This window comes from Onychomys torridus, chromosome 5, assembly GCF_903995425.1.
Source record: "Onychomys torridus chromosome 5, mOncTor1.1, whole genome shotgun sequence".
Lineage (NCBI taxonomy): Eukaryota > Metazoa > Chordata > Mammalia > Rodentia > Cricetidae > Onychomys > Onychomys torridus.
In genome coordinates, this window is record NC_050447.1 from 129,911,369 (window position 1) to 129,936,938 (window position 25,570).

Genomic DNA, 25,570 nt, shown 5'->3' on the forward strand with positions numbered 1-25,570 from the left:
CTTTAGTCAGACTTGCTCTATAGAATTCTTGGGCAGTTTCAACGAGATCAGTAAGAGATGGGTGGTTTGAGGACAGGGAAGATAAACAAGACAGGCTGTGTCTATAGCATTAGAGAAGATGCTGATGCATGGCTGACATGGCTTCTTCATCTGGGTATCACAGCAGCTTCAGTTCCCACGACCATAACCATTTCACTCATGCCTCCCATTTCTAGCGTTGATCCTCACATACTACTGTGGTTTTGGTCGGAGTCTTTTTTTTTAATTAAATTTTTAAAATTCATTTTACATACCAACCATAGATCCCCCTGTCATCCCTCCTCCCATTCCCTCCACCCCCTACCTTCCGACCCACCCCTTATCCCCTCTTCCAAAAGGGTAAATTCTCCCATGCAGGGACAGCAAAGCCTGGTATATTCAGTTGAAGCAGGACCCTGCCCCTCCCCCTGTACCAAGGCTGTGCAAGGTGTCTGACCATAGGTAAAGGGTTCCAAAAAGCCAGCTCATGTGCCAGGGATAGATCCTGATCCCATTGCCAGGGCCCCCTCAAACAGAGCCAGCTACACAACTGTCTCCTGTATGCAGAGGGTCTAGTCCAGATACATGTAGGTCCCACAGCTGTCGATCTAAAGTTCGTGAGTTCCCCTGAGCTTGGTTCAGTTGTCTCTGTAGATTTCTCCAGCATGATCTTGAACCCCACCCCGCCACCACCACCTTGCTCATATAATCCTTCTTCCCTCTCTTCAACTGGACTCCCAGAGCTCAGCCTGATGCTTGGCTGTGGATCTCTGCATCTGCTTCTATCAGTTACTGGATAAAGGCTCTATGATGACAGTTAGGGTATTCAGCAGTCTGATTACCAGGGTAAGCCAGTTCAGGCACCCTCACCACTGTTGCTAATAGTCTAATCTGGGGTTGTCTTTGTGGATTCCTAGGAATTTCCCTAGCACCAGGTTTCTCCCTTACCCCAGAATATCTCCCTCTATCAAGATATCTCTTTCATTGCTCTCCCATTCTGTCTCTTGTGGTGATATTTTATTTGTGTACCCCAATAAAGCTTATCTGAGGATCAGAGGAAAAAGCCAGCCAATGTATTAAATATAGAGGTCAGGCAGTGGTACCACACACCCTATCCTAGCATTCAGGAAGCAGAGATTCATCTGAATCTCTGTGAGTTCAAGGTCACACTGGGAACAGAGCCAGGCATGGTGGCACATGCCTTTAATTCCCAGCTAACCATAGAGGTTTGGAGGTCTGTACAGACAGACAGGAAGTGATAGAGCCGGGTAGAAAGAGGAAATTGGTGTAGCTGGGCGGAGAGAGGAAGTAAGAGTGCAGGGACAAAAAGGCATATAGGCGGGATTATACAGGAAGTGTCTCTCTCTGGAGGCTGAGGAATTGGTAAGGTGAGGTTGGTTGTGGCTTGTCCTGTTCCTCTGATCTCTGAGTTTTCACCCCAATATCTGGCTTCAGGTTTTTCCATTAATAAGACCATTTAGCACTTTATCTTACAGTCCCTCCCCTAGCTTGACCATCCCATTCCCTCAAGTTCTCATCCCCTATCCCCTCCCCTTTATTGCCCCAGCTCATCCCCAGTTTACTCATGGAGACCTCTGTTTCCCCTTCCCAAGGTGATCCATACATTCCTCTTAGGGTCCTCCTTGTTTCCTAGCTTCTCTGGAGCTGTGGGTTGTACTTTTGCTTTACATCTAATATCCACTTATGAGTAAGTACATACCATGTTTGTCTTTCTGGGTCTGGGTTACCTTAACTCAGGATATTTTCTAGCTCCATCTATTTGCCTGCAAATTTCATGATGTCATTGTTTTTTATAGCTGTGTAATATTCCATTGTGTATATGTACCACATAGTCTTTATCCATTCTTCAGTTGAGTGGCATCTAGATTGTTTCCAGGTTCTGACTATTATGAATAATGCTGCTATGAGTATAGTTGAGCAAGTGTCCTTGTGGTATAATTGAGCATCATTTGGGTATATGCCCAAGAGTGGTATCATTGGGTCTTGAGGTCGATTGAGTCTCAGTTTTCTGAGAAGTCATCATACTGATTTCCAAAGTGGCTGCACAAGTTTGCACTCCCACTAACAGTGGAGGAGTGTTCCCCTTATCCCACATCCTCTGATTAGAGAGTCTTCTTGCTCAGTCTTTCACTGAGCTGCTCTTGGGGTCAACATGGTGGCTTCTCCTGTGAAGGACAGATGGCCAGGGAACATGCTCTTGGGTCTTGAGGTTTGAGGTTTTCCTGGCTGCCTGCAGATGGGGACCAGGAATGCTTGACTAAGGAAGAACCACTGAGAGCAATTAGTTTAGTGGCTGGAAGGGGGTGTTGTTTCAGAAGTAACATTACTGGACACTTCAGGGGCTTATAGTGTTCATTAGGTAATAGGATATAGTCAAAGATTATGACCCTTTCTGCAAAGAACCAGGAAGAAGGTGGTCTGAATTACTTTCTCCAAGTCTGTTTCTTTGGTTATAAACTGTTGGTATGTTAAACTTGTACCTTTTAGAACTTTTGTGAGAATAGTATTTGGCATCACCTAAATGCAAGTTAAATGGTCTTTAAAATGATAAGACTATTTAACAAACATGTCGTATTTAACTATGCACCAAGCACCATTCTGAGCAATTTGCTCAGGTTGCCTCATTTAATCTTTTGGGGATGGAAACTGAGAAACACAGGGAGGAGACATACCTTGTTCAATATCTCATAGCTAGCCAGTGCGCTAGACTCTGGCAGTCGGAAGCCATATTATCCTTATTCTTAGCATGATATTCCACAAAGGACCCTGCCCAAGGGCCGTGGAGATATAGCTATGACTGTCCCAGGCCTCAGCCAGCGTATTAGTAACTTTTGCTCAGCAAGCACTTCAGTTCCTCTTGTAATGAATCTCTATTTCTGGGAACCAAGTAGCCGACACCACACAGCTCTAGCTGCCTTTTCTACCTCCAAGCTGTTTTTCTCAAGTGGTCTGGAAAATAGAGCATGTGAGCTTGGCTTTTTTGGGACTTCACTTGGTTCTCAGAATCATTGCTTGTGGCAGGATAGGTGGGGCCTGTCTTTAGCTCTTCTTCCACAGCTATAGCTCCTCTGGGTCCAGAACAGCCTAGAAACCTGAGACCCACAGGGCAGAGCCAGGCTGGTTCCAGCAACTGAGTGTCTGCTTGGTTTTGAAGCAAAGCCCCACTTCTGCACACAGGGACCTCCCTGTGCACACATTATCCTCTCTAGCAAAGTACTTGAAATGCTACTCTTGTGCAAGTGAAATGATGTGGAGAATTTCTTGCAAGAAAAGCAGTCACAGCGGGGGAAGCATAAGCTTCCTGGGATCCCTCCCTGGGTGGGGCGGGAGACCTGGGCTATGAAGTTGCATCTTCTAGTAGTTCTCCTGGAAGGCCCAGGAGGAGGCTCGAGTCCAGCAGAGTGCCAGGTAAAGACCCAAAGTTTTGTAACCTAGGGTTCAGAGGAAGAAAGAAGGTCCTTGTAAGCAGCTCCCTAGGGGAGGGTGACTTTGCCTCAGACCCTCAGCAGCAAAAGAATGTGAGTGATAAGCTAGGCTCCTATGGGGAGTCTTATGGAAATTAGACACTAGAATTGTGGGCTTAAAAATAAGATTTGTTTTTCACTTTTAACTATGTATATATGAGGAATATATGTGCACATGAATATTGGTGTCATAAAGGTCAGAGACACAGGATCCCCTGGAACTGGAGTGACAGGTAGTTAGTTGTAAGCCACCCGTGTAGGTGTTGAAAACTTAGGTCTTTTGTAAGAGGAGTGCTCTCTTGTAACCACAGACCCACATCTCCAGCCCTAGAACTGTGTTTTAATGGCTTTTGATTGACATACTTCTTTGTGTGCTCAGACAGCACTGGGCCAGGTCCCTGGGTTTGTTCTAGTCACTTCCTGCTTTTTTTGTTCCATTCAGCAGGTGTGGAGTAAGAAGTGTCCCTTTCCCATCTCCATGTCCTTAGTAATGGGGTCAGCACCCAGTGGTGCACTTGGATTGGGTTGAAGGACAGTGATAGGCCTCAGTAGGACTTGGTGGTGTCTAAAAAACTTGAAAGGCTCATATTAATTCTCCTCACTTAGTGAATGATAATGCCGTAGAATTCATATGCCCTAGGGCAGTGGTTCTCAGCCATCCTAATGCTGTGACCCTTTAATAAAGTTCCTCATGTTGTGCTGACCCCTAACTATAAAATTATTTGGTTGCTACTTCATAACTGTAATTTTGTAAGCATCTATTTTTCAATGGTCTTAGGTGACCCCTGTGAAAGGGTCATTCAACCCCCAAAGGGGTTATGACCCACAGATTAGGAACCACTGCTCTAGAATGGTAGGAAAGTTCCAAGTTTATTTCTATGGGGTCTTGGACAGGGGTAATTAGCATTCCTGGGCTCAGGCCTTCCAGCATCGGGTGAAGTTGGAGGATTCCTTTTCAGAGTCATGCTTTCATGAGATCAAAATAAAACAAGACAAGGCTGGCCTTGAACTCACAGATATCTGCCTGCCTCTGTCTCCTGAGTTCTGGGGTTAAGTGTGAGCCCCCACCACCTGAGAACATGCAATTATAAATTCTTGCCAAAGTCAGACGCATGCCTCACCCTCAGGCCTGCATGTAGACTTCAGGTAGCTGCGCAACAGCAGTGTTGTAGACAGTTGTCGACACTTAGTAAAATACATGCTCTTCCTCTTCTTGTTTATTTTGAAGATTGTAATTTAATTACAATTTCTCCCTTCCCTTTCCTCCCTCCAGACCCTCCCGTGTACCCCTCCCCACTTACCTTCAAATTTATGGTCTCTCTTTTCATTGTTATTGCATATATGTGTTTGTATATACATCTTTATATTCCTAGAGATAACCTGTAGACGCCATATAATGCTACTTGTATGTATATTTTTAGGGCTGCTCATTTGGCACTGGACAAGTAATTGGTGTGCTCTTCCCTGTGGAGGACTACCTCTCCTGATCCCAAATTTACTCAGCTGCCTACAGTTCTTTGTATATGGTTGAAGCCTTATGGGATTTTCCCCATCCAGTTTGGCATATTCATTGGTGTCATCCTTGTTCAGCTCACACTTTGGGCAGTATTGTTGGTGAGTCTTTATGGGTGTAGCTTCTGATGTTACTAGGAGACACGGTCTCACAGCAAACCCTGGTCCTCTGAATGTATGCTTAAATCCATCGAGGTCTTAGTGAAAACAGCAATGTCATGTTTTCTTGTCCAGGTTCATGGGTCCCTGAGTCCTGTCCAGGCTCTGGGCAGTTGGTGATACACAGAGGCTGAAATCTATAAGCTTTGTTCACCACACCCTTCTCCACAAACTCTGATTCAGTTCTTCTAGTGGGAAAAAGCTTGGGCATTTAAGGTCAGGCAGAGAGAGATGAACTTCAGATGGCTTTGGTGGCAGTGGCAGCAGCAAAGCAGCCTCCCCAGCAGCGTAGGCCTGTAGTGATACTTTATTGTACTGAAATGTGATTTTAATTGTATGTTAATAAATAAAGTTTCCTGGATATCAGAGGTCACATAGCAAGCCATAAGCAGAAGTCAAGTGGTGGTAGTACATGACCTTAATCCAATCACATGGCAGGCAGAGTCTCTGTGTGGTCAAGGAAACAGCCAAGCATGGTGACATGAACCATTAATCCCAGTACCAACCATAGAGAACTGGAGGTCTGTATAGACAGGCAGTGATGAGGAAGTCATGTGTCTGGGCTTAGAGCCAATGAGAAGGCAGAAAACAGAAAGGCAATAAAAACACAGGTCAGACAGGACGAAGCTCTTTCTGGGGAAGCGAAGGCGGCGAGGTGGTAAGATAAGGTAATGGTGGCTCTTTGCTAGTTCTCTGATCTCTTTGGGTATTACTTCTGTATTTGGCTCTGTGTTTCTTATTTAATAAGACTGTTTAGAGATTTGTCTACATAGGCCAAGGGGCACAGCTGGGTAGGTGCAGGCCTGACTGGGCAGTGACGACCCTATCCTTCCTTTACCTCCGGTTGCACCCTGACTCTTTTGCTCTCCTGAGAGTTGAGTAGTTCCAATCTGTTGACTAAATCTCCCTCTTCTCAGGCACCTAGCGTGGCTCCTGCTCGTCAAGTTGAGTTGTGACCCATTCCCTGCCCTATCATTTGCTTTTAGTTCAGTTGCTGGGCTAGTGAATGGAGCTGTTTTCTGTGTGTAACATGTGGTTCAATGCCATGGAGACTTAAAGTTCAGATCATAGAAAGTATTTGGCATATAGAAAAATGTTCCCAGGATGTATTTTTATGTTAGGATGATGTCCTTTCCTTTTCCTTCTTTTGTGTTGTGTGTATGTAGGTGCATGTTCAAATGGAGGCACGTGTGCATGTGTGTGCATGTATACGTGCACATGGAGAGGCCAGAGGACAACCTTGAGTGTCTTTCTTCAGGAGCTGTCCAATTTGTTATTGAGACAGGGTCTCTCAGTGGCTTCAGGTGGCTGAGTAGGTTAGGCTGGCTGGCCAGCAAGCCCTGGGATTTACCCTGATCCCCCAGTACTGCAGTGTTGTAAGCTTGTACACCATGACTGGCTTTTCCATAGAGGCTCTGAGGGCTGAGTCTCAGGCTTATGCAGCAAATGCTATGGTGACTTAGCCCTCTCTCTAGCCCCCTTACTTTCTGATCATCTCTTCCCTCTTCCTTCCCCCTCCCTCTCTCTCTCCCTTCTTCCTTTCTTTTCTTCCATCTTTGTTTTAAGCAGACTCTATGTGGTTCAGGCTGTCCTTGACCTGGTGATCTTATTGCCACATCTTCCTAAGTGCTGGGATTATAGGAATCTGCCACAATGCCTGATTTAAGCTGTCATTTCAGCTATCTGACATTACTGTGGGAATGTGATCTGGCTCTAAGTGTTCCTTTGATACAACTAAGTATTGTCTATCATTTGTTTATGAGGACAGTTTAAATGTGATGATCAGTGGGACCGGACTAGGCACTATGCATATGTGAGACAGTTGTGTAGCTGGGTCTGTTTGAGAGGCCCCTGGCAGTGGGATCAGGATCCATCCCTGGTGCATGAGCCGGCTTTCTGGATCCCATTACCTATTGTCAGATGCCATGCTCAGCCTTGAAGCAGGGGGGAGGAGTTTGGTCCTGCCTCAACTGAATGTACCAGGCTTTGCTGACTCCCTATGAGAGCCCTTATCCTTTTGGAGGAAGTGATGGAGGATAGGTTCAGGGAGGGGGAGGAAGCTGGTGAGGGGAGCAGGAGGAAGGATGGGAGGAGAATCTGTGGTTGATATGTAGAATGAGTGGAAAATTTTCTTAAAGAAAAAGAAAAAAAAGAGAAAGAAACAGTTAAAGCCTGATGCCGCTCAGTTGCTTCTGCCAATCTCAAATGTGGTTCCCCTGCAGTGACGACTCAAGTCTAGCAGGGCTATATATGGCTGTATATTTGTGACTCAATTTAATCTCCTTAGAAATGTCACTGTGGATGCTTTCCTCATCCCAATCCAGTGTCAGCAAACAATAGTAACTCCACAGAGAAGAGACTATTTTACCAGACTGAAGAAACCACAAAATGCCTAAAGCAAAGTCTTTGATAATCCTAAAGATTTCCAGTTTTATGGGGGCAAAATATTTGTCATTAAGAAAGATAGTAAACTGTTAGAATTGTTATGAAGATTAATGGAGACACAAAGCAGAAATGACTCTCCATTACAGTGACTGATTGGAAAATTCTGATTTATTAAAAGGGAAAGAAAGTCAGAGTGGGAAGTATCTACAGATAGGAGCAGCTACTAGAAATGGACTTGCAGCATCCTGGCCTGATTAAAACCTCCCTGTCTGAGAAACAGGGCCCTAGGACTCTTGCCTGGTGCTACTAAATGCCCTACTCATCTTGATGTGCCGACAACACATTCATCCAGCAAAACCGAGGCTCTGAAGTTGTCCATCATGTGGACCCACCTGGTTGGATTGGGACAACAAGGTAATATCAACAATAGCTAACTTGCTTAGTGTTCCATGTGCCGCACATTGTTCCCATGAGGAATCCATAGCCCTCTGAGGAAGATCTAGTTAGTCTCTTCATTTTCCAAGTGTTGAGACTGAGGCACTGACTGTGTGGGTAACAAGCATGCCCTGCAGTTGGTGGACTTTCCAGACAATGAAAGGCATCTCTGTGGTCCCAGCTTCCTTTCTCTCTTCCCTCGGTATGCTCTTGGGTTTTGATCTCAAATGGTTTTATCCATTTTCCTACTTTAGCTGGTGTGTTGACATCTCCAAATTTGAGTGATTGCAGCTGATTTTTCTTTTTGAAGCACAGATCATGTTTCCAGTTGGCTGCTTCAGTAATCCATTTAGTGGGTGGATTTGATGAAAAGAGGAAGCTATAGAGGTTGTCATTTGAGATGGAATTCCTCTGCCAAGCATTAGCAATTCCCACATCTTTTTTTGTTTGTTTCTAATTAAGATTTGTCTTTGTCCATTTGTGTGACATCTCTGGCCATGGCTGACCTTACATGAGGTAGCAATTTTAAAGGATGCACTTCCATCCTGGTAGCCATGGCCTTGGGTTTGTTCATCTGGAGAGACTTCACCCTGGACCTGGATAGCGCTCTCAGCATGCTCACATTCATAAGAGGCTCAGGCTTCATAGTTCACGGGTGAGCAGGCCCATGGCATCAGCTCAGTGCAATGTCCTTCCCTCTTAACATGCATACAGCTGTTAGCTCCTCACTGAGAGGCGAGCAGAGCTAGGGAATGAAGCAGAACAGAAGTGAGCAACTCGTAACCCAAGCCTTTGCTATAAGTTATCTGTGAAATAGCTGCACATCAATTTAATTTTCCTGTCTGTTTCTCCAAGGTTAAACGCGGTATTGTCCCAAGGCAATTTAAAGACCTTGTAAGCATGTCACAAACATCGAGAGGCTAGCACCTCAGTTCCTCGGTGATAGACCTGCCACAAGTAATAACACTCGTTCCTAACTTTGCTGAAGACACCAGAGTGGTTTAACACCCAGATGCCAGAGTGCGAGCCAGAGATGGGGCAAAAGGAACAGCAGGAACAAGAAAGAAAACCCCGTGCCAGGCTGCCTGAGTGACTCGATCCTGGGACAAGCTGATGTAAGGCCACAGTGTTTAAACCTCTGAATTCCCAGTGGAGCTTCAAATCCACTTGCATTATAGCAGTTCCTCAGCCAACAAGCAACACGGAGGGACTATTCACATTCACAATTGTGTGGCTCTGTCCCTCTGACAACTGTCCTAAATAATTTGCACAAGGCAAAGTGCATGTACAAGGTAAGAATGTGCTGGACTTACAGCCACCCATACCTTTTGTTAAAGCCTGACCTGCTTTAACGTCAACATGCACATGTTTCAGTGGAGTGGAAAATTCTCATCTCACACACTTGGATCAAGTACAATGAGACAAGATGGCTGGTCTGAGATGTGCTGGGACCCCGGAAGTGATTTAGAGGCAGCCTCTGCTCATGTCAGACAGGAATATCACGTTTTCAGAGATTTGGCTGTTATAATTTGAGTTTCATTAGGGCTTGAATTTTGACTAACCAAAAGAAAATAAGTTAGCTTAAAAACCCATGAGCTTAGGCCCTGGAAGTCAAGGGACCCAGGCAAAAGAGGAGTGCTCGGGAGCGGCTTGACCTGCCAGTGTTCAGCAGAAGAGGCAGTATGGGGATACTTAGGGAAACAAGTAAGTTGTCCCACCATAGTGTGAGCATCCACATAGGTGGCCTCTTTCTGCTGAGTTAGGCTGGCGGTAACTATTCAATCACTGCAGACATGCCTGCCTCACCCAGCAGGTAATTGTTACCTTAGCATTTCTGAGGATCAGGAATCCTGGCACAGCTTGGTGGACTCTGGAGGTCTTGGGTGGCTTTGGCTTGGGATCTTTCCAGCCATACTGTTGGCCAGGGTTGCAGTCTGTGAAGATTGCTTAGCTCAAGGTTTGTCTTTAGAGTTCATTCATGTGGCCAATAAGATGTTCCCATTCCTCACCTGGTAGACTCACGATGGGCCTGTCCATGGCAGTGTTCTCCTCCAGAGCAGACAGAGGGGATGGGTCTACAACATTTCATAGCTTTCAGAACCTGACCCACAACATGACATTCCCCCCACCCCCACCAACTTCTGTATTCTCTTCGTGACAAGTGAGGGATTCTTCAGGATGATTCTCCTCAGGTCACATGAGGGCATGGGATGGGGGTTATGTTTTATATTCTAGAGCTCCAAAAGCGAAAATGGTTGAGAACGTCTTTTTAAAGTCAAGACGATGTCCATGTTTTCTAGATGTCGAAGGCCTGGCTTCTTGGCTGGCAGGTGGGGTCCCTTAATAAACAGTGGCGCCTTTCCATATCAGATTAGCCACTGTCACATCCACAACCCAACTGGGATAGGTTATGTAGAGACAGCATGAGACATGGGGAGAACTGGGGGGGGGGGTGAGGGAGTCTGGTGACCCTGCAGCACTGTGTGGACTACACAGGAAACAGCCTCTGGACTGCCAGGTCACAAGCTTTTGTCTACCACGCGCCTTTCCATGCTCTTTAACACAGGGAGAGAGTTTGTAAGTTTGACCACTTACGGAGTGTGTCAGTGACAACTTCCTGTGATCAGCAGTTGAAGGGTATTGGTGAAATTATTAAGGCCACTCCACGTAGTTAAAAGGGAGGTTTATTTTGTGGGGTAACTTACAAATGAAGGGGTAGGTCGCAGAGTCTGGCAAAGGTATAGGGTAGTCCGGCGGCGTTCTCTGGAGAACTCTGCTCGGTCTCTTCCTGCGTCCCGTGTCCTGGAACCAAGAGAGCCACCTCCTCCTGCTCCTCAGTCTTCTGCTCCCTCCTCTGCCCCGCCTTGTGGGCGTGATCATTACTGAAGCCTCAATGGGTGTTGGAACTTCCAGGCCAATGCTGGGATGGCTACCCACTACAGAAGGGAGCTGGCTGAGTGCACACACAGAGGCAGATTCTCTCTTCCCAGAGTGCCTTTGAGAAGCCACTCATATCTGAACATCCCCACCTTGGCTCAGTCAGCGGTTTCTCCTGCTCCCTTTCATTTGGCAAGGACATCAAGACTAGAAAGGGGGTACTTTGGGGACATGGCAGCTGACATTGTGGCCACATTTTCCTCAGAAATCAGATGACCATGGTGACAAGATGGCTGAGAAGTCATCCTCAGAGGAACTTGGGGCCATTTATTTTGGATAACAAAGACCAGACGCAACCAGTTCTAATTCACGGAAGATGCTTCCCCTTCCCACCAGGCCTCAGCATCTGAGATGACAATATTGACTTAGGAAAATGTAGAGCCTCTTAAAACACGACTGGGAAATTAACAGACAATTTGGAACACACTAGGGAGTGAAGTGCCAAGCCAGGGAGAGTAACTCCAGCCCCAGCTCTTGCATGGAGGTGAAGGACAACTGTCTACACATATGAGCACAGAGTCTGTGTTTGCAGATGTGCATGACTGAGCCTTTGTGTGTCTATCTGCAGGTGTCAGGAGTAATAATGGCAGCAGTCAGAGAGGAGGGACCTTGAACACTTAGTGTGCCTCTGCTCAGTGTCAGTCATTGCTGGGGACTTGATAGTGACAGATGGCTGATGTGTCTCTGTCCTTGAGGAACATGCTGGCTTGGTTTCCCAGCCCTGCTCAGCAGTCTCAGAAGGATCCTTTCTTCCAAGTTTAGGGAATGGAGTTTCCGGGACCTTAGCAATAACCCAAGGCCCATGCTGTAGGTGTTACTATGGAGGCAGGGCTGTAGGACAAATGGAAGTCAGTTTACTGTTCTCCCCCCTGCTCCCCGGGGCTCACCAGAGAAGCTTTCTAGCTTGGTAGGAGGGAATTTGTAGTATTTGATGTGGTTTTGAAGAACAGGGAAAGCAGCCTTGATTTTGTATGTGGGTCAATCAACATTTTATAACTAGTGTTCTCATCCTGCCCCCCCCCCCTTAGAAGGCAGTTTGTGGCTAAAAGCCAAACTTCCTATTTATTCTATCAATAAATTTAATGACATTGGCAAAGAGAAGCAGAGGGATAGAGTGTTTGCTTTGCCTCAGGTCTGATTTCCACCCTTATATTGTTAGTTCTGCTGATAACTTCCCCACAGAGCACATGATAAAATATGGGAAATAATAACTTAATGGTCACCATGGAAATTGTTGGTTTACAGAGCCAACATATGTTCTTATATGTACTTTCATTATTGGAAGATAACATCCCTCAGTTCATTTTCTTGTCAACCCAGACAAGAACCAAAGAATGCTCAGACTCCACTCATGGAAAGGGAGTAAATGTAAATTCACCAAAGGACTAAGCTCTGTTTCCCACAGTCCAAGCTCCTTGAGGCCGAGGCCACACATGCAGTGCCAGTGGATGTGTCAGATTCAAGAGACCTTGGAGGGAGCAAACGTGTTTGGAGAAGGGCTTGTGGTTTGTTGGGCACTGTTCTGGGCTCATTGTGTAATCAGTCATATTTAGCCCTTCCCGAGGTGGCCACCAGTTAGGTGTGGCCCACTGAGAGTTTGTAGACACAAGGAGTGAGGGTCAGTAGATGGAACACCCTAATGATGTCATCCCTCTGACCTACCATCATAAATATTAGATTTTAAATTTTACTTTTCATGAGCAGTTCATTCAGCTAACAGATGCCTCCTCTGAGAAAACCTGGGTGCTGAAACGGAGCGAACAGAAAGAGCTCTCCGTTCATGCTGATGTGTCTGTGCTGGTAAAACATGGCTGCTCAGTGCTCGCTGGGCCTCAGACTCCTGCCAGCATTTCTATTATGTTTGTAGGATAGCCAGTCCTAAGTCTCCCTTCAAGAGGGCCAAGGGCCTCCTGGACAGAGCTCATCCTGAAGACAGAGGACCTGGGCCAGGAAAACTTAAGAAATGTATGCTTCTCTTTTGCTTTCCTATTGTTTGAGGCCTCTGACAGGTTTTGTGGTCTCCCTGATGCTGGAGGCAGGTCCAAAGGCAGCAATGTTTCTTCATTCCTCTGAGACCATGCAAAACTCCCCCTTTTGACAACTTCACTACCATTCTACCGTTTTGAGGACTTTCGGAGCTGTGTCCACTGAGCCAGACCATGAGTCCTTCAGAGGCCATGGGTGTTCTAGCAACAACTGGGGGTGCAGGAGTGGCATTCAGTGGATTCAGGGTGGTGGAATCTCATTAGGAGATTTCCCTGTCTATGAATTTAGATTGAGCAAGTGCCTTCCTGACCACAGTGCCGCTGAAGTCTGGTTTTCCCCTCCTTTTTTGGAAGTCCATGTGGATATTAAAATGATCTCTTGCTAATTTAGCTACATCCCAATTTTTATTTATGTAAAAAAATATATATTTTCAAGGAGTGGTTGGCTAAATTGGACCATCATGTTTATTACACCATTCCCCCTTAAGCACTTAATTTTTTTTTTCTTTAAAAGATTTCAATTTTCCAAGTCTGCACTAAAGTACAGTTCTTGGTCATGCTGTATCCCTGCCAACTTGGGCCTTTGAAAGTCAGCTGCATTTTCAGCAAGCCCTTGTGGATTAAAGAGCCCAGACACATTCATAAGGGTCTCCATGTGACCAGCACGGAGTGTCACCAAATGCAGCAGTGTGTCTGGAGAATGCTGTAAGTTTTTGAGCAGTTGAGCTGTTTGTGTTTGCACAAGTCCTCTAATATGTCTTCTGGGTAGAGCCTCCTACATTTCTTCTTTAGCGCTCGCTTCCTGATGCAGCCACTGGTGCAAGCTGAGAAGAGCAGACAAGAGGGAGGATGGATGATCAGCTCCCAGACCCTCTCTTGGGTGCTAAGGAAAGGAAACCCAATAAGAGACAGAAAGGGCACCATGTCTATGGTGGTGGTGGAAGGGGGCTGTAAACCATGCAGCTGTAGCCAGTGAGAAACTCCCACTTTTTACTGAGAAAAAAAATCCCATTTAGATCCAAGGACAAAACAGAAGTATTTCAAACAGAGAGGTGTGCTGTCCTCTGAAAAGGCAGTGGACACAGTTGGAGGTGGCCCCGTCAAGTTGGCTTTTTTTACTCTGTGGTCTCTACCTTGAGACCTGGTCTGCCTAAGCCAAAGGGAAAGAAGTATGTCTTTTGCCTGTTGTGTCTCCCCAGAGACAGGCAGGCAGGTCCCAGAAGGGAAAGAGGGAACTGGGCTCAACTCACCTCTTGGTGATGAAGAAAGGTGAAGCCTTGGGCCAAGCTCAGATATGGCAAAATGACCATATGTAGAGCTCCTTTGTAGTGGTCTGTCATCACAAAGAGCAGTTCCTATTTACTGTAGGTTGTAAGATTTTCTTTTCCATGTGTAATTGTCTCAATAAGTAAGTAGAGGCTTCCATTGTCTGTTCCAGAGTGCAAGGAATGTTCATATTGGCTGTGGACAGGTGTCTGAAAAGTCCTGTCCATAACCTAGAGTCAAGACAGAAGAGGAGTCAGAAGGCCACAGTCATAACAATATGCTTGGAGTGTCTCTAGGAGTCTGCTGGCTGGGTGTTGCCACCTGGGGCAGGTTAGGAGAGGGGTAAGCAGTGGCTGCTTTACCCAGGCAGAGGCTGTGGGCTTTTGCAATAGAAGCTGCAGAGAACTGCTGTTTTCTGACAATCTGAATGCAGACATCCAGAACCTATGCTGTTGATTAACAGCTGAGCTCTTGCCCCAAGGTTGGAACAGTGTGGTCCTTGCCAGTGATGGCCAGGAGGAAGTTTGGCATCCCTGACTTGCCAGAAAGGAAAGTCCATGAGTAAAATGTTGGGACTTTGTTGGAAGTGTGGATAGTTTTGATCACTGGGTACTTAAAAAAAGAAGCAACCTTGCTTTGTAGTTCAACGATGTGAAGTGGTTCCTGTAGATTCTTTACAAACCTCAACAGAACATTCTTTATAGTTTAATTCATGAAGACCAAACTTGAAAACTTGATCACTGTGTGGGTTTGTGATATTCTAGAATGGAAAATGTATGGGCTTCTGTTTGGACCAGAAGGCAAATGTAGAGAGGAGTCAAGTCATACTTGTGTAAGGGCCGAGGAAGTGAACCAGGCCTACTTCACACATTTACACTTGCTGGAGGGGACAGGCTGGCTCCCAGCCACTCTGCTACTCTGTAAACCATCATTCTTCAGGCACCATCAGTGCAGGACTGACCACCGAGTCTTCAAAACAGGAAAGAGCCCATCTGATGGCAAATGTAAGTGTGTGATTGTAGGAGCAAGTTCAGACATAGTTTGACTTTATCGAGACTATAATGTGTGAGGAGACAAGTGGGTTTGAAAAGTTAGTGCTGATGTTGAAGGGGAACTTAATTCCTTTGACTGTGAGGACCCTCGCCACTCTAGGTCTCAGTATTCTTCAGGACAGTGAGAGGTCTGGCTAAGCATCCACTGCTTTACAATGCTCTAGGCCTTCATAATGCAGACTACATTATGAGTCTGTGTCCTCATTTAGGCTCAGAGCTCTGCATTGGGCCGTGTACCCACTGATGGCTGCAGTAAGGGAAGGCTGGCTTGCAGGAACCCCAACACTCAAGGAAAGGCTTCCTTGTACATGTAGCCTGAATGCCTCATGGTTGACTGGCTCCCTGCAGCACCCCCTGGTGTTTCTAAACTTCACATGCAGGCATCCTCCAGGTCAATTGCAGGAGGTCAGGAACCTGTTACATAATACAGGGCATTCAAGGTGCTGGTGTCAGGGTTAGATTGGCATGTCATCTCCCTCTGCTCCCCATTTGTGTACCAGATAACAGTATCAAAATGCCATTTTTTTTTTCCCTGGGAGAAAACAAAGGCACACACAGAGCAAGGCTGTTCCATATTCCAGGTCTATTCCAGAGCAAGGGCCAGGCCAATAGTAGAGCATGTAGCTCAAGGACAGGAAGTCCTGTCTCTAGAAATGGAACTATTCTGTCAGCTTTAAATTAAAAGTGTGTTCTGTGAAGCCTCCAGTAGTGCATGTGTGATGGGGGTGACAACTATTAGTTACAGAGATGGCCCTTGAGCAGCCGTCTACATGGTCAGAGGTGGTGATCAATATCAGGAGTGCTGCATATTCAACATCAGAGCCTGCACAGTGTGTGACATTAGTTTGCTGAGTTTCCTTCAGGCTCCCGGCAACACTGTCACCGAGGACAAAGTCCTTCTGAGTCACCACAGTGTCTAAACCCAAGCCCCGCCTTGCTGTGTCCATGACCAGCATCTCGGCTATAAGGATGCTTTCAGGGAAGCATCTCCTTCCAAGGCTGTTTGTAGAGATGCCCAGACCTCTCACTTCCTTCTGCCTCAAGAACTCATTTCCTCTTTCAGGTCACTAGTATCTTAGACTCAGCAAAACAGAATCCTGATGTTGGCCAACATTCTAGAAACTCAGACTACCAAGGCAAGTGAAGGGTCCAGGAATATAGAAATATAAAGTTATAAGCTTAGGAGATGAAAGCTGGCAGTCATCAGCTCTAAAGGTTAATTGCTAACAATGGCTCTCTGCTTACAGCAGATCCTCTGTCAACAGCCGGGGGTAACTTTTAACCCCCTTGTCCCTTATAGCCAACAACTACCTGGACCAAAGTTAACTTTTAATAGTTGTTTCCATGTGACTTCTAGCATGCCTCTCATGCCTGATGTTTCTGTGTGACTCCTAGCATGCACCCCATGCCTGACACTATAAAAGGGGGTCAGTAACTGCCTCCATTGCCACAGCCCCAGAATTCTAACATTGGCTGTGATCTTAGCTAGCTGATAAGCTTTTATGCCCTGTGGTGTTTTATTTTAATATTTTATTTTATTTTTTATTTTTCTGAAATAAAGTTTGCTTCTTGTTTAATAGGCTTTGGTGGTCTGTCCCCCATTATTTTGTGACCCTGGACCCAACAGCAAGGAAGATGAATGTCATTCAGCAGAGTGTGGTATTCATGTGCACAGATGGGTCCAGTCCTGTCTCTGTCCCTTATCTTGTGCCCACAAACCAGCTCTGGCCTTCCTTTGGTCTCAGTTCCCCATTCAGTAGGGAACCTCCTGTGTTACCTACTGTTCCGATGCTGTTTGTGATAAGACTCCATGACCAGAGGCAGCTTAAGAAAGGGCTCCTTCAGCTTCCTGTTCCAGAGGGCTAGAGCCCAAAATGACAGTAAGATGGTGTGTGGCAGGAGCAGGAAGCTGAGAGATCGCATCTCAACCACATGTGGGAAACAAAGAATGAACAGGAAGTGGAGAGAGGTTGCAAACCCCCAAAGTCAAGCCCTCAAAGGATGTGCTTCCTCTAGGAAGGCTCCACCTCCTAAAGGTCCTAAAACCTCCCCAAACAGTGCCACCCTCTGTGGACACTTGTTCATGTATGTGAGCCCATGAGGAGAACGTCTTATTCAAACCACCGCGCTGGGATCACTGCAGTTCTGGTTGGCTCTTTTACAGTTTACAAGCTGTGCACACACTTTGAGTGCCAGCTGCTGTCTGTTGCTCCTTCAACAGCTTTTCTAGACACAGAAACACTGGTGCTTTCCTAACCGCCATCTCTTCTCTGTTTGCTTTGTTCTCACACATCACACTTTTAAAAAACCCACAACTGTTACTTTAACAAGGTCTTTGCAGGACACAGGCAAGAATGCACTTTTAAAACCCACCATACTTATTCTGAAGTGTCTTGACATTTCATCTGACAAAGGCGATACTGTCATTAAAGTTTTACAAATGGGGGAAGCAGACCCAGAGAGGTTAGCAACTTTTCTCAACATCACACAGCTCTTTTAAATAAGACCTGTGCTTCTCCCTGTCAGCCCCTGCTGGCATCTGGGTCATTTCCCTGTCTTGGCTTGGCTGTGCATCCCCTCTGAACCAGGTGAGTTCTTGGTACACTGATTAGACAAGGACCCCAAGCTGTGAGACTGAGGTGACACCATGGATCACAGCACAGTTCTAAAGGAGTCTCTCCTCTGTGCATCACCATGGGCACCACCAGGCATATGCCTCTGCTCTCATTTTAATTTCCACATGTAAAACTGAGCTCATCTGCCTCTGCTGTGGTGGCTGGAGTCCCAGTGAAGAAAGCCAACCAGGGGTTTTAAAATAACACTTTTCTTTATTGTTCTTTCTTAGATTTAAATTTATTTTAAAAAGCTTTGTATGTATGCTTGTGTGTATGTTTGTGTGCACACGTGTGTGTGTGTGTGTATGTGTACATGTGCGTGTATACATGTGGAAGTTAGAAGACAATCCCGAGCCACCTTTTCTTTTGAGACAGGGACCTCATTGGCCTGCAGGTCACCAAGTAGGCTGGACTGCCTGGCCAGATCCACAGGGACCTGACTGTCTCTGTCTCCCCACAACCATATTCTGTCATGTTTGGGATTTTTAAAGATAGGTTCTGGAAGTCAAACTCAGGTACCCAGTGCAAGGCAAGCATTTTACTGATGGAGCTATCTCCCCAAATGCCCTTAAATTGAAATTTCCTTTGGGTGCTTTGGACTTACCACATTTGCAAGAGCTTATATTGGGAATCCCAAATGTTGTATACTTGTTTTTTTTCCTCCCCAATGGTAACATTTTGTACTTAACAAAATATTGCACTAACAGATTTTCATAGTTATACTGTCCTACCACCATGCACATAGAAGCAAACCATGACTCCATCTTTCTCCTCTTGGTTCCCTCTGCACTCCTGGGTCCTGCTGAAGTCCGCTGTGCCTCCCCCTCCTGTGATACTCTCTTCTTGTTAAGGTGAAATCCCAGGATTCCAGGATTTCTTCCTGACACTCTGGGGACCCTCCTTCTGGTGACTGGCATCAGTGGTAATTAGTCGCACCTCTTCCTCTAGCTGTCTGACCTCTTGATTCTTAGTGTACATTTTTCTTGGCACACCAGTCAGAAAGAAGCTCTGCATGTGTGTGCATGTGCATGTGTGTAGTGTTTTCCATACATTATAGTATTAAATATTGGTGGCACCATTTTATATTTTATTAACATACACTGCCAGGCACTGCTCTGAACACTACAAATATTACTTATAGTTACTCTATGAAGATACAGTTATTTCTCTCTCTCTCTCTCTCTCTCTCTCTCTCTCTCTCTCTCTTTCTGTACATGTACTTGCATAAGTACATGCATGTATAGGCCAGATGCTGATGTTGGGTCTTCTTCCATCACTGTCCACCTCATCTTTTGAGATGGTGTTTTTCACTGAATCCAGTCCTCAACAGTTGACTAGACTGGCTGGCCTACCAGTGCCAGGGACACACCTAACTCTGTGCAGTTGTGCATGGCCACACCTGGCTTTTGCATGGGCTCTGGGGTGTGAACTCAGGTCTTCATACTTGTAGTCAGGAACGCTACCAGCTGAGCCACCTGCCATCCCACAGGAAGACACTATCCTGGTTTTCATTTTATAGGTTATATGACTTCAGAAAGGTCCATTGCCTTGCTGAAGTCACACAGTGAACAACAGAGCCCAGGTGCAAGCCCATTGGTCTGGGTCATAGTCTGAGCTCACTGAGTAGGACAGCTCACCTAGTTTCTTAATACTTACACATTTTCCCTTACATTAGGTCTCTATGATGCAGGCTATGAATGTGTCTAATATTTGACATTAACCTGTCTCCTATTCTCTCTGTCCCTGCACCCTGAGCTGCAGCCCCACCCATCACTTCCTTTTCTCATTTGCTTGGGCTTCCTAGATTCTCTTATAGCTGCCATCTCCATCTTCTCTCCTAATTCTCTCAGGCCTGCAGCAGCCACTGATAGAATCCTCTCCAACATCAGCAAGACAGTTATTGCCTTTATCTCTCCACATATTGATGTGATCAATTATATCAATACGTTTCCTGATGGGAACTTTCTAACGCCAACACTGGTTCTTGTTCTTTAAAATTGGTGCTAGATTCCATTTGCTAATATTTTATTTTTTTACTTTGGTTATCATTGGATGGACAGACTATTTCCTTAAAGGCCTAGGAAGTCCTTTCCAGTTCATTTAATTTCCCTGTTAATTTATAGGGGTCAGTTTCCTTAAAAAGATAGCTTTAATTTCTCTGTGTTTATGCCTTTCCCCAGGGGATGTCTTTAAATTCCAATTAAAAGAGAAACAAATGTACTTTCTAATTATCACCCAGTAGTTATATAAGGCAATACTTTTACACTGGGGTATGGATTAGGGAAGCTAGACTAATTTGATTGGCTTATACACAAGGTTAAATTTGAATCCCCAGAAAATGCTAATTGGTAATATTGTATGACACTGTTCCTGCAGAGACATGAACAAACATCCTCTCACCCCAGATAGGCAACTAACTACAGACCAAAATAAGATACTACCACAGTCAAACTAGATGGACCAATGAGTTTTAATGGAGTGATTTATGGGATCATGGGTGGGGTTACTTAGAGGAGCAGAAATGACTCAAAGACAGCTGCATCACCCAAGCTCAGTTCATGAAGGCTGACACCCAAGAGCGCACTGCATGACTTGCAGGCTACTCCATAGGTCTGAGAGTAGTCACTACTCTATATATGCTTGGAGAGGGACTGGTCTAGCCTATCTGGTCAGTTTCAGGGACTTCCTGGAGCTTTGGAGTTGTTTACTTCCTGAGTTTAAGAAACTTCCCTACAGGGTGGAAGGTTTCACTTCCCTTTAGAACACTGTGTGTGCCTGAAGAAGCTTCCCTCCAAGATGGAAGGTTTCACCTCAGAGGAAATTGCTCCATAGCAGGTAGGAGAAGCATTCTTTTTGGAGAGGCACTAGAGTAACCATCATTGTGACAGCGACATTAAACAAAAGAGGAAGAACGGTTGTAACATTTTCAGGGCCAGCATGATGTCAGTCATTGGCCTGAAACACCTTACCTGTGCTATTTGTGAGAATGTGGTCTGTGAGGGCAAGATTGCAGGAGGTGCAGATTATTATTCATTCATGAGTCTGTGAGGTGGGTGTTGCTGCTGTCCATAGATAGTAGAGATGAGAGGCTCTGGGAGGTGAGGCTACTTATTTAGGCTCCTCCAGAGAGACACCATGGTTTCCTGTCACTAGGTTCTGGTAAAAACTGAGGTCAGGACCTTTTCCTGTTGGCAATCTTGATGTCCCAGCTCTCCAGTCTCCTGCAGTTTGCACTGTGGAACATGTGCAGGCTGGGCCTCTGTCCGCTTCACCAGAAGTTTGTTCAGGGGTCCCTTCTTCCTTTCCCTGCCTCCTCTCTTCCCTCAGGGTTGCGGTGAATACTCTTCCACCCACCACTCTGTGGTTTATCTCCTAGTTTTAGCATCTTCAAGGTTCTCAGGACCCTTGCCTGTCTCCTGGATCATGCAGGGCACTGGTTGGTTCCCTGCAGGAGTCAGGGTTCCAGACAGCTCAGAATGAGTTTTCTGAGTGAATAAGGGCTGAGAGCTTCCTGTTAGGTCCTCTGCAAGATGAGCCTGGCCTGGTGGCTGCTAGTGGTTGCTAAGCATCACTAATTTGGTTTGTCAGCCTGTCCAGAGAGGCCCAGGGTCTTCTTGTCTCTGCCTCCCCAGTGCCAAGAGGGCAGGCATTGCTCTCATGCTCGGAGTTTTGCAGGAGTGCTAGGAATCCAGACATAGGTCCCCATGCTCGTGAGACAAGCACTTTACTGACCAGGCAACCTCCCAGCCCAGAAATGCATTCGTTTCTTAGACTGGTCTTGCACATCTTCTTGAACTGATTCCCAATAATTTTGTGAGTTTAATGTAGTTATAAATTGTATTGCACTAAAGAATTTATTTCAGAGTAGTTGAGGTCTTCAGGACTATCACTGCTTTGAGCTTCCCTGAAGCTCACACCGATTTCTTCTCGTACCAACATCTTCCTTTAGACCAATACATTGTTATGATTCATTAAAACAACCCTGACACATTACTATTATAATGTCATCTTTGATAAAAATACCAGGAACACAGATTTTATTTCTTTCTAAACTTATATTATCTGTTCTAATCTTTTGTGAAGAAGGGCTATCCAAACCACATATTATACTGCACCAATAATAATGGAAATGAAATACTATAAAAATAAGGTATTTCAGAAAATGTCATTAGTAGATTGTGAAAGAACCATGCAATAGAGATGATTAACAATTTGTTATTAGGTTACATTAATGAGCACATTCATAGGACTAGTTTGTATTATTAACACAAGCGTGTATATAATTGCATGCCATGTAGTGGGGAAACCCATCATTCAGAGAAGGCAAGGCAGCCCATTGCCTTTGATATTTTCCTTCTTTCCTTCCTTCTACATTCAGTAATTGAAGTCTTTCTACTAAATCAGAGCTGTTTCCCCTATTTACTTATCTGATTATTTACCTGTTTATTAGGAGTACTCACCTGTCTCTAGCATTCTGTCAGTCATTATTTACCATGTGGACCTAACTCCTCCAGCTTGACTATGGGCAGCTCTTTCAGACTGTCTTCTGTGTTTAGTTAACACAATTCTTTTCCAACCATTTTCTTCCTCCCTCCCTCCCTCTCTCTCCCTCCCTCCCTCTCTCTCCCTCCCTCCCTCCCTTCCTCCCTCCCTCTTCCTTTTTTCTTTGTTTTTTTGAGACAGGATTTCTTTCTGCATAGCCCTGGATGTCCTGAAACTCACTCTGTAGACCAGGCTGGCCTTGAACTCAGAGATCCACCTGCCTCTGCCTCCTGAGTGCTGGGATTAAAGGCATGCACCACCACCACACAGTTTTCAAACCATTTCTTGATTTTATGGCCTCCCAAGAAGTTTTAATTTCATCTTGTGTCTTTCCTGCCTTAGAATTAGTCTCCTATTTAAGAGCTCTGCCTCCTCTTTGTGGGAGACGGTGTTTGGAAATGAGGACCTGGGAAATGTGTGTGTAGCTACTGAGGAATCATTACTGCCAGGCTTTCTAGGAGGCACACGAGTGGGTATTAAGTCATGCACAGACACAGTTCTAACCCTGTGACTGCATGACTGTTTTTATGGCTTTTGTGCTGTCATCCCCCTGCCCCATGTAAGGTTTCTAATAACTTGCCTTCTAGTTTCACATAAGGATTTGATCCTGGTGCAGCCCAGTGTTACCTATATCCACTAAGCTTTCTTTAATAGTGCTTGTGAGACTGGCTTTACATCTGCCCAGGAAGGGAGGCTTGGTCCAAGTGTGCACTGAGTCTAGGCTCTCTCCTAGCAAGATTATTGAAAATATGAGTGTGCTTTTGCAAATGTTCGCACACACATGTTTCAGGAGTGGATATCCAAAAGGCTGGTGTTTTATCTTTGTCTCGTTTCTCGTATCCTGCAGATGGCCTAACCAATTATCTCCTTTGTTTGCTTCCTTCCCATCAACATAGAATCACAATCAAGTCTCCATCAACGTCGACCCTTTCTCTTGACCCCAAGTTTCCTTCTAGAACTGTCTTCACCCACCTCTCCTTCACAGACACCCTCCCTGAAGAGCCCCCAGCCTTCACTCACCTCTCCTTCACAGATACCGCTCCCTAAAGAGCCACCAGTGGTACCTCTGCTGCCTGGCTCCTCTGTTCACATCTTAACTCTGTTCAGGACTCAGCCCTGTGACTCCCTCAAATCTACCTCCAGCCATTTTTCTCCTGTGACTTGGTCTCTTGGTGGCATCTTCTGTGTCTCAGACAATTAACATAATCTGTCACTGTTGGTTGTTTCTCTGAGCACCGGGCTGAAGTAGTCTGTCAAGTTTCTATGTCCTCTCAGCAAACATAGGACAATGCATGTGGACATACTGTGTTCACAGCACTTCCTTGGGTAGCCATCTTTAATCAGAGTGGCTCAACACTGGTTCCTACTGATGTTCCCAAGTCTAAGCCATCACCACGTGCATCATTTTACCTTCCTGCCTTTGCTTATCTGATGTCCAACCTGGCCCCTCTTTCCACCAGTCATTTTATCAGTTATCCAGGTACACGTGTATGAGGTCATAAGCTCTGACCCACATCTCCCCAAGAAATGGCTTTTACCAGCTCGTGTACTGTGGTGTGATATTTTGTTTGTACTCTAACAAATAATATTTTCCTGAAGATTATAAGACAGAGTCCGCCACTAGATTAAACCTAGAAGCCAGGTAGTGGTGGCACACATCTTTAATCCTACCTAGCACTATGGAGGCAGAGATCCGTACAGATCTCTGTGAGTTCAAAGCCACTCTGGACTACATGAGATCAATTCAGTCTAAAAGAGAAACAGAGCCAGGCAGGTGGCAAACACCTCCCATCCCTATGGCTACACCCTGAAGTCCTGCTTCCCATCCCCATGGTTACACACTGCAGTCCTGCTTCCCATCCCCATGGTTACACACTGCAGTCCTGCTTCCCATCCCCATGGTTACACACTGCAGTCCTGCTTCCCATCCCCATGGTTACACACTGCAGTCCTGCTTCCCATCCCCATGGTTACACACTGCAGTCCTGTCTCCCATCCCCATGGTTACACACTGCAGATCTGCCTCCCATCCCCATGGTTACACACTGCAGTCCTGCCTCCCATCCCCATGGTTACACACTGCAGTTTGAGTCATTAAGTGTGTGCTTTTCAGACTAGCTCATTTTTCACAGCAGTATCTGATAAGCTTCCCCCATGACTTCTCATAGCTTGGTAACACATTTCTTTGGAATAATACTTTATATGTGGGGGTACACATTTGTTTCCTCATTCATCTGTCTGTAGACATTGTAGTTATTTCCAGTTTTGAGTGATTTTGACTAGAACTATTGTGTTAGTTACATTTGCATCACTGAAACCAAATACTGAAAGAAACAGCCCAAGGGAAGAAAGAGTAATTTCGACTCATGATTTCAGTCTGTGGTTGCTTGGCTTTGTCTCTAGGTGTGGAGTAAGACAGCATTTCCTGACGATGGGAGCAGGCGGCAGAGAGTGGTATTTTCTTCCAAAGCCTGACTCCAATGACCTCTAGTTTCTACAACCTTGCCCAAGAACGCCACCCCAGAACCAAGAACCCCAAACATGAGCTTGAAGGGGACACTTCATATTCAAATAATAATAACTCTTATAAAGATCCATATATGCTTTTAGTGGCTAGGAAAGTTTACATATCACTTGGTAAGTTCTTACAGGTCTTACTGCTAAATTGTAAGGATAAACCACACTTAATTGTAAGAGGTGCCAAATCATCTTTTAAAGTGCACAGTTTTGATTTCTCATTAGTAATGAGTGAAGGCTTTTTGTTCTAACCTATAATTTTCAACTTAATTTAATTAAAAAATAAGACCACTTTTGGAGCCATATTATGTACTATTCTCTATCCAGGTTTAAATGGGTATAATTGCAAACAATATTGTATGTACTTCCAGTGTGTATGTAATGTTTTGGTATCTATCCACATTATGAAATCATAATCATGCTAATTAACATATCCATACCTCATATCACTTAAATTTAAAAAATATATTGATGGGACTGGAGAGATGGTTCAGTGGTTAAGAGCAGTTGCTACTCTCAAAGAGGACTGGGTTCAGTTCCCAGAACCCACACCGCAGCAGCTCATGGAAAGCTGACACCCTGTTCTGGCCTCTTCAGGTACTGAAAACATGTACACGGTGAACTTACATGTTTGCAGGCAAAACACTCACACATTCTGTGCT